The sequence below is a fragment of the Adelges cooleyi genome, unplaced genomic scaffold (genome assembly GCF_023614345.1).
Source record: "Adelges cooleyi isolate 19-005CV unplaced genomic scaffold, UGA_ACOO_1.1 ACOO_flye_CR_arks_rails_tigmint_CR_PRNA_567, whole genome shotgun sequence".
Lineage (NCBI taxonomy): Eukaryota > Metazoa > Arthropoda > Insecta > Hemiptera > Adelgidae > Adelges > Adelges cooleyi.
This window is the reverse complement of record NW_026096260.1, coordinates 1-7,586: the sequence shown is the minus strand read 5'-3', so window position 1 is coordinate 7,586 and position 7,586 is coordinate 1. Positions and strand designations below refer to the sequence as shown.

The window sequence follows — 7,586 nt, the reverse complement described above, 5'->3', positions numbered from 1 at the left end:
AATTTACCTCGAAGTCAGTCGCTTTAGTAGCGGACAGTAGAGAATATTATAAAAAAAACTATCTATCGTAGTTTACCAAATAATTTGTGCAGTAAAAAAAAAATGTTTGGTAAGCAGAATTTACTGGTAGATCTGCATGCATACAATACAGTGCAATTTAATCAGCAATCAGCATTTCTGTCAGTATGATGTTATAACAGAGACAAGAGCTTTAAATATCATCTGTTATCATAATATTCATTATGTATTAAATGTCTTGTACTCGTATTATTAACCGCCAAACTACAAAAAAAAAATAGTATAGATTATCCAATGTTTATGACTATAATAAGCAATATTATTGCTCGTGTTATTATAATAATAATAAATAGGTCTGTATGAACATTTTGTGATTTAAACGGTAATTAGTATTACCTAACGTATAAGTATTATAATATTGTAGACGTTACGAATAAACAAATAAAATAGACATTTATTGTTTAATTGTTACAATGTTACCCACTGAAGTCACTCAAAAATTGAAGTAAATAAATAATAATTTAAATTTAATTATTAAGTGTTTCGTGTTTTGTACAGTTTTGTTAACTGCTCAAATGCATACCTATTCTGATCATAAAAATACTAATTTACAATCATTTTTTATACCTAGCTACTTTACTGTAATCTGTTAAACAAGATGTACACAATAATAACTATTTACAACAATTATTAATGTTCAATTGGAAAACCTATATGTGTTGGATTGTTAAGGAAAAAAATATAAAAGTTATAAAAGGGACGGCTCATATTTGAAAACATTGCAGCTTTAATGGATGAGGGGGGGGGGGGGGGTTCGTAGTGGCCGCAAAACCCCAGTGCCAACTTTTTTTAAAAAAGACTTATTTTTAGAGATTTCAATAAGCTTTCCAACCTCATTAAAATTATCTTATCTCTGTTTGGCCAATGTAGCGGCGTATCGATAACACTAAGGCAACAACTGACAACATTATGTACCTACCTAAATTTCCTACCGATGTAGGAGATAGGAATTTAATCTATTTTTTTTTTTTTTTTTCACGTTTAGCATTTCAGGTACAGTTTTATTTAAAATCGGGGATTTGTTTTATTCGATTGTAAGCTTTTTATTTTACATTGTCTTTTTAATTGAAAATTTTGTTTTGTATCTTATTTATGTTTTAGATAAACTAATTTAAAAGTAACTAAAAGATACATTTATAATCTACACTGTAATACACGCAAAACAATTATGGAAGTTATTGTGCAAGAACACTTCAAAAAAATTTACCAATTCTATGAGTAAATATTCATTTAACAAGCTATTATGGTTTGTAAGCATTTTAATCAAGTTTCATTGTTTTGTGTAGTTTGGCGGATATAATGGTAGCCCTCTTGCAACTGTAGAGTACTATGATTTTGAAAAGACACACTGGAAACAACTCGATCCTATGCCGATACAAAATTATTACATGAATATATCAAAAATAGATAACGTCGTTTATCTCATTGGTGGTGAATATGCATTTCGACGAGTTTTTAAATTCGATTTACAACATTTCAAATGGGATGAAATGCCTGAAATGAACATGGATTGTAATTCACATTGCTCAAGTTTGTATACATTTAATCAAGTATATAATCCATTTTTGTACTCTACTATAAATATTATGAAATGCAGGTGTTGTTATCATGAAAAACGACTTATTCGTGTTTGAGAATTATCAAGGAAAACTTTATTGTGAAAGATATGACAAAGGAAAAAATCAATGGCAATTGGTTGACAGGGTAGGAGAGCCATTATCCCCAACTAGTCATATCATTACTTTCAATGATATTACTCTTAAGTCCTATGATATTCAATTATAATACTATTTTTTTTTAATAACACCTTTTTATAAATTCAATTTAGTCTTAAAATTATTTATACATTTTTTTGTTGGTGATTTATTTGTATTTGTTAATACTTTGAAAAAACTTCATTGTAATAATATTACACAAAGAAAACATGGCATCTGATTGTCAAGGCAGAAAAGACATCAAACGTTTTTGTTATAATATTGCTTTTAATGATGTTACTCTAAAATCATATGGTATTCGCTTATAATATTACTTTCTATTAATTAAATACTGTGTAAAAATTAGTTTTAAAATTATTCATTTTTCTGTTTGCCTTTAATTTCGATTACAAAATATGTATTATGTTTCCTGTAATTTTAGAGGTTGCAATATGTTGGAACAGATGGAGGGAAATCCCTTGGTTAGCTCCTGCAGTGTAATACGTCTAATTTATTTTTCCGTTTTTATTTATAAATTTACTAGAAGATACAAAATAAAGTTACACTTTACATAATATTATAGTAAATAACATTTGTGCAAATCTGGCCTACAAAAGAATTGCATATCCGTCGACAAAGTCTCAGTTTGTTATTATGTCTCGAAACATTTATCACAATTAAAAAAATGTTAAAGGTAATTTTTTTATGTGTATATTGTCTAATTGGAAAATATAAAGTCAAGTACAGGCTTAAAATAATAAAATTGATGTTAATCTGTGATTGATTGTGAATGATAACACAACAGGGAAAATATTTCTAGAATATAACATTGATTAGACTAAGTTTTATATAAAGGTATAATTTTCATTTGAGGACTTGTCAAGATCTATATGGAAAGCTAAAAATGTATCTGTTTTACTGTACCTACTATTTGTAGCTTTTTTGTAGAGTCGGTTCACTCGAGTAGCAATTTTATCACAAAGATTTGTTTTTATATTGTTTTATTTAATAGTATGAAATAACCAGTTGTTTAGAATATCATATTAATAGTTGTCGCAATAATAATAATATAAAGAACTACCCTCTTATCATTTTTTACCTTATCATTAAGTTAATCAAACAGTATCAGTATCAACTGTTGCGTTACACATTTATACCTTCAAAAATAATTATATAATGAATATATACTAGGGTGTCCCTTATTTTGGACTTTATCGAAAAGTTATACCCCAAGATCTCTAGCTGTTCTAGTGGGTGGCCCTAAAAGTTCCACTTATTTAACTCAATATTTACCCGTGTCCTTATGACGGTGAAGTTTCCTATTGATTGACACAGGACATTATCGAAACTTTAGTTCAATATGCTCGAAAGATAAAAAATTTGTTTAAAAATATAGGACCAACTTTAGTCGTTTGTGTACGACACGTGCATTCAACGAAAAATTCAATTATTAATTTTAAAACTTGTATGGATGTATTAATGTATATTGTTGTAGTCAAATTGTACATTTTTTTTAGATTTCACTCATTCAATAGAGGAAAATAGTACATAATGTGAATCCTTGAAAAAAAAAAATCATTATTTCTTAATAAATAAACAAACGTTTTATTTGCTATTTTTAAATGTAAACTAATTCACCTACCTGAATAAGGGGCAACTAAATATTAACACTTTAAAGGTTGTTCAGACTTATTCGTTCAGACTAATATTTTTTTTTTTTTATAAGAGAATCACAATTTGTATACAATAAAAAATAATGTTATTAAATATAACAAATTGTGATTATTATACCCAGTAAGCATAGTTTGTGTCGGGGTAGATTAGTTACTATTAACAAACATTTTTACAATTAAAAACGTTCACAAAACATAAAATAGAAATTTATTTCCTTATTTTTAACATTATAAAATGAAAATAAATAATATAATATCATAGCTTTTCTAATGAATATCTACTTTCGAGCAATTTTCTTATTATAAAGATTAACAAACACATTTTTAATGCGTATTGGCAAAGAGTTAAACATAGATGGACCTAAGTAGTCCAAAAAAATGTTTACCGAAATCTTTTTTCGTGTACCTAACAAGGACTTATGTAAAACGCTCTAGGATCAGTGATCACGCTTGGGTTCTAGGGGAGTACTAATTTATACCGACTCTTGCAATATGGCAAATTCTTTGTACAAAGATCTAACTGGGAGTACTTAAAAGTCTTTATAATTTAAAATAGTGGAGCTTTGCATGTGCTTTTTATTCAGACATAGTCGAACAACAAAGTTTTGTTGTACTTCTAGAGATCTTAGGGAGTTATCAATTTATTATACGAATTGATATATATATATATATATGTATACTATGATTTATACGAATTGATATATATGATTATACTAATGTTGAAAAATATAATTAAAAAATATCTGTTAAGAGCCATGCAGCTTTTGTAAAAAAATAGGTTTACCTAAAATGTTCTATGTGTCTCGTGTGTGTACAATAAGCATACATGTTATTTAATTAAATGTCAACCTAAATTTGAAACGTAAGACTATTAGCGTCAGTCGGATGCTAAAACGTTAGTGGTTTATTTTTTTTAAACAATATTGGTCGATTCTGTAAGTTGCACACACTTTTAAGTCAACAATGAATATAATTCGGTTTTAATTTATAACTTGCAATTAATGTTTATTTTACTTATCAACTGGCTTAGTTTTAAATTTAGATATTGGCCAGTTCAGCTAATAATTATTAAACAGTATATATATATATATATATATATATATATGAAGATAACAACAATTTAAAAGTATATAAAATACAATTTAGGGCAAGAAATCAAAATTATTGTAATTTAAGGAACGCATAGATCTGATTAAGGGATCTATCTGATTAAGAGATCATTCATTAAGAAATTAGAACGGAATGAAGGTATATGAAATGTCTCATGAGATCTGGTATTTAGCCTGGGGGACCCTTTGGCCTATACGTTCAAGGAGACGGGGCGAATTAATTTTACCAAGAAGTAGATCAATTAAAAAGTTTTGATCAGCTTTTACACGCCTTTTTCCGAGTGAGCTGAGATTTAAAGTATCCATGACGGATCATAACAATGTTGGGGGTGGTTAATTTTCAGTAAGAAACCTGCGTAACTAAGGAACTCGTTCAACTAACTTAGTCTTGACTTGAACGGAAAGTATCCAAACAGTCGAGCCGTAATCTAAAATTGATCGAACTAGGGTGGAATAAAGAGTGACTAAGCATGTTGCTGAATTAAATTGTTTAGTGTTTCGTTGTATAAAACCAAGAATTCGTAAGGCCTTACAAAAAACATATTTCTAACAACACATGGTATTACAAAGTCAGATTAAACGTTACGGTTTTGTAAACAGGTATAAACAGATAGTATTTAAAATACTTCTATACCATTTACAAATATTACAAACGCTTAATAAATTTGCCATAGAATCCGAATCATATCCAAATATTATTCATATTACTTTTCGAATGTGTTTAAAATATTTAATTTAAAAATCACATTACTTATAGGCATCTCCGTCGGTTGTGTTCTCAGAGGCTTTGGTAAGCTGTTCTATTGACTGTTTATTTTCATCCTCTATTTTTATCTCGGTCTCCTGGAAATAATTGTCCATTTTCAATTCTCGGTCGGTTCTTCGGTAGTTGTGTGATAGAACATTATTGTATAATATTGAAGGCCGCTGGTCAGCTGGGCGTGGAAAACCAATTATTTATTGTCTGTGTATGTAACAAAGAAATAGAATTTTTTTTAAATTTTTATCTCAACCGCGGTGTCGACAAGCGGCAACAGTCACTGCCGTACTCATCAGCTGTTCTAATATAAATAATACAAATTGACATAACTACCGCTTTCGGTCTTAATAACTATTCATAAATTGCAAAAATAAATATCAAAAATATCAAACATACGGCTCACTTTGGTATTTTGCTCACCGCTACAAATGTTCTTTGATTTATCTTCCGTTTTCCCTTTCTTCCCTCCTAAACAATTAATCACATTTGTAAATTTTAATTACCAAATAATTAATGTCACATTTTTCATATTTATAATACAATAAAATCAATTTTTATCAAACTTTTGCTATAACTCGGAGAAAATCATGTTTACAAGTTTTGTAACTAGAAAAATCTTAATATTTTTTCTCCTTAAAATTAGGCGACATATTTAAAATAGCAGCTAGATTAGTTTTTGTCAAAAATCTCCTATCTATGGGCAATGGATTTGCCCATATTTATTAAGGGACACTTAATAAATAGCCCTTTCCGTTTCCCCTAAATATTTGAGTACATATACTATAAAAGTTTTTAGTTATTTGTCATAGTTGATAATAATTATTCAAGTTCGAAAATCGAACATTTCTTTTTAGTTGGTAACATATTTACAAACCGATATGGGTGTGGTGTTTAATTTTTTTGTGTGTTTTTCAGCGCACAGTCTTTACAAACAAGTAGGTATGTTTTCTTTTTACACGTATTCCATTTGGTTGTTCGTGTTTTTATGTGTTTGAACTATTTTCTTGCACGTTTGATGGTACTGTATATTTACATAAGTTATAGTGGATACTTATTTGGTACCTTTGTGTTTCACTATCGTTGTAGTGTTTAGAATAATTTCATTTGTCGTTTCTTCCCTAAAGACATGAAACTATATGCAATTAGATTTTAACGCATAGAAATTATAATAATATACAACTAGCATTTTTAGTTTTAGTTAAAATCCCCTGGTTCTATAGAATCCAACTATATATAGGTATTTTTTTCCACATTATATCATTATACGCGTAAGGTTAGGTTACGCCTAACGCGTTTTCTCAAAATATATTGTACTCTGTGTAATGTAGCTCAATCAATTTTAATTCGATTGACATGTAAGTAATTTGTATGTAATTTTTGTAAGCAAAAAATAGATATTTTTCTTTAAAAACGACATAACATTTTTAAAATAATTTTTTTTTAAATTTTGGGTTCATGCAAAGCGTATGAACGTACATAAACAAAATGTTGCAGTAGGCTTTACGGTGAAAATCGAAAAGCCTGATTCCTACCCTAACCTAACCCAAATTTGTTTTATAATTATTTTCTTTTGAAATAATAATTTTTTAATAAAACGAATATTATAAAGACACTTAACTGGCTTTACAAAATCAGCAGCAAATTATAATAGCAATGTGATACGACAATACGCTCGATCCCCATTGGTCGAGAAACATTACATCAAGGACACGGCACGTATAAATAGCGGTAAGGAATGAGCGGGGCAGTCAGTATTGTCACGGCAGCTGAACAGTCGAGACCGTTATCGCTCTGAAGATGGACTCTGCAATGAGTCCGAAATGTCGGCCTATAACTATTGACGTGGATATATCCGAAAATCATCCAAATTATATATCAATCCACAAAGCTTTAACGCATTCATAACTATAAAATTGCAATTATTTTAGAAGGTATTGACTGTCTCTTACACTCACACGTTTTGATGGAACATTACCATAACTCATTGTGGATAATAAAACAACAGTAACCTGTAGATATTGACCGTTTTATTTATTTAATTTTAGTTTAAAAGAACCGTTTACAGTAACGTCAAGTATTTATATAATAATGTTGTTTATATATTTTTTTTAGTATAATGTAAAATTTAATGTTATATGATAAATAATACACACATTTTATATGTTGCCAATGGTTAACAACTAATTCGAATAGGTTTTTACATTGGTTGTCAATATTATTAAGTTTTCGTTGCTACCGTGGTCAGGTCTTGATAATATAATATTTACTGGCA

General features: G+C 28.6%; 1 long non-coding RNA gene across 1 annotated transcript; it reads left to right on the top strand.

Moving 5' to 3' along the window:
* Nucleotides 1-1,040: 1,040 nt before the first annotated feature.
* Nucleotides 1,041-2,147, top strand: LOC126842619 (uncharacterized). Its single transcript, XR_007686367.1, has 4 exons — nt 1,041-1,112; nt 1,180-1,296; nt 1,365-1,608; nt 1,676-2,147. It is a non-coding gene; the product is annotated as an uncharacterized LOC126842619 (long non-coding RNA).
* The last annotated feature ends 5,439 nt before the right edge of the window (nt 2,148-7,586 follow it).